Genomic DNA, 2811 nt, shown 5'->3' with positions numbered 1-2811 from the left:
CCTTCCCTCCCTCCCTCCCTTCCTCCTCCCTTCCCCTCCCTTCCTCCTCCCTTCCCCTCCCTTCCCTTCCCTTCCCTTGCCTTCCCTTGCCTTGCCTTCCTTCTCTTCCCTTCCTTCTGCCACTCTCCCTCCCTCTCTTTCTTTCCTTTCCTAGACAATTTCTCTATGAAACCTTTACTTTTGTTAACAGTTTACCTTTGTGAAATTAGACGAAAAAATAGATCACCTCAGTGAGTAGTTAAACTCTTGGGGCTTCTGAGGACTGTCTCCCATGGTCAAGTACAATCTATAGTCTTTCAGTCATAATCTACAAACAAAGCAAAATTTTTCTGAACAGATGTTTCACATTATTTTAACAAATCAGAACAAGGAATGACTTTGTTGAGACGTATTTAAGGGAAATTGAAACTAAGGTTAATTTTTATATGCTAGGAATTAGAGTTCAGTAGGAAAAAAACTAAGGTGTTTTCAAAAATTTTTTAAAGTATATTTTTGAGCAGGGGTCATTTTTGGATATAAATTCAATACCCCAACAGGAGAGGCCTCTCCAAACTGGTTCCAGATGCTAATGTCATTGTCTATTAAGTTAATAGACTATGAAAAAATACTTATTTTTAAACATGTATTTTGGAAGTCCTCTCAATTTTACCCAAAGTGAAAAATCAAAATTCTTCTAAAGGTCTGTGGGGCCTGACATGATTTAATTCCTGACTCCTCTGGCCTAAGCACCGTTTACTCTTCTCTGCCCTCATTCGCCTCCAGTCTCACTGGCCCACTGGCTGCTTCTCAACCTGTCAGGCTCATTCTTGCCTTTGGGCTCTTGTACTGGCTATTCCTTTTGCCTGGAATATCCCCAGAAATCCACTTGGCCAGTTCCTTCACTTCCTTCACGTTTTTGGTCAGATGTTGTCTTATCAATGAGGCCTTCTGGAAATACTGTAATTAGAATTGCAATTGGCCCTCTCCTTATCCTGTTACCATCTGTCTTCATCTGCTTTCTCCCTCATTCTACTTAATAACTTCTAACCCCCTATTTAATTCAATGTATTATGTTTATGTTAGTTTTCTGCCTCTTCCCCATTACAATGAAGAATCTATGAGGACAGGGATCTTTCTCCGTTTTGCTCAAATGTCTGGAATAGTACCTGGCCCATAGAAGGTACTAAAAAATCTTGTTGAATAAAGGGGTTAAAGGCTGGGGCTTACATTAATTTGTTCAACGATTCAACAAACATTTAGTAAATGCTTATTGTCTGCTAGTCACTCTGCTAGATAAAAGAATCCAGAGGGGAGTCTTATTTTGGAGAGAGAAAAATGAATGGAAAACAACAATAACAACAACAAAAAACATGTATTATGTATAATGTAGGGTTGAACACAGGGCATTCTGGGAGGACATAAGGTGATGCATAACCCAGTACAGGCAGGGTCATAAAGGATTCATTAATTTTATTTACTCAACAATTAATACTTCCTATGTGCTCATTATGCTTCCAGGTACTTTAAAAGAGGGGAGGTCCAACCAGCTTGTGTTCTTTGCCCTTTGCCCTTTCCCCTGCTTCCCTCTGTCTGAGCAGCCATCTTGCTACCATGTGGTTTCAAAAGGGCAAATGCCAGAAGCCAAGGCTAGCTGAACAGAAATATGGAAAGATCTGAGTTCCTGATGAAATCATGAAGTCACAGTTCCAGCTTGATTGGCCGCTCTCCAGATTTCTTGTATGTGAGAAAATAAAAGATCAGACTTTTACCACCATGACTTGACTTACCACCTTTGAGAGGTACTGTTTGGCACCCAGCAATAAAAGGAAGGAAATCAGCATATCTTAAATTATCTCCACTCATCTCTGTCCAGTTTTAGTTAGTTGGAGCATCATTTCTGGATGATTGGAATATGAAGGGTTAGAGAAGGAATACGAGTTTTAGCCTTTTCGAAGGCTAAAACTCTCATGTTCCAGATAGAGATGAGGCAATGAAAAGCCTCCCCAGTTTTTTTTAGAATTGCTTCCTCCAGCAATTGTGCATGTAGGCTTTTTTCCACAAAGTCAGCAAGGGGCAGCCGAGTAGAGTGACAGAGATTTCATTCAGCTTTTTAAGGCAAGGCCTCTAGCCTCGTGTGCAGCAAAAGCACAAAGCAGTTATCCTACATAGAAGGCTCTTTGTGTGTTCGAGACTATTTTATTGTATTTATTTTTAGAGACAGGATCTGGCCCTGTCACTCAGGCTGGAGTGCAGTGGCATGATCACAGCTCACTATAGCCTTGCACTCCTGGGCTCAAGGGATCCTCCTGCCTCAGTCTTCAGAGTAGCTAGGATTACAGGCACGTGCCACCATTCCTTGTTAATTTTTCTTTTTTTGTAGACTTGTGTAGATATGGTTTTGATTGTTGCCCAGGCTGATCTTGAACTCCTGGCCATAAGTGATCCTCCTGCTTCCTTCATCTCCCGAAGTTCTGGGACTACAGGCATGAGCAACCACACCAAGGTAGGACTAGTCTGGATTCTAGTACAGCATCAACCCAAGTACCCCACAAAGGCTCTGCTGATATCTATTTTCATCTGCATAATCTAAAACCCCACTCTCTGCCTGTGCCTGAATGTGGCTAATGTTTCCAGAAAAGAAAATGTCAGTGACCTAAGCCCACCTATGAAGGGATCTTCCCTTTTTGAATTTTAATTCAGCTCATTTTCTTTGCTTCTCTAGCTGTCTGATGTCCTCAACAATATAACGTTTTGGTAATTACTTTGTTTTAATTTTCCAAGTCCTACCACTTCCTCTTATGTCCTTATCAGAGACAGTATTCTGAACTCACA

This window comes from Colobus angolensis, unplaced genomic scaffold (assembly GCF_000951035.1).
Source record: "Colobus angolensis palliatus isolate OR3802 unplaced genomic scaffold, Cang.pa_1.0 Scaffold132, whole genome shotgun sequence".
Lineage (NCBI taxonomy): Eukaryota > Metazoa > Chordata > Mammalia > Primates > Cercopithecidae > Colobus > Colobus angolensis.
This window is presented reverse-complemented; position numbering follows the sequence as displayed.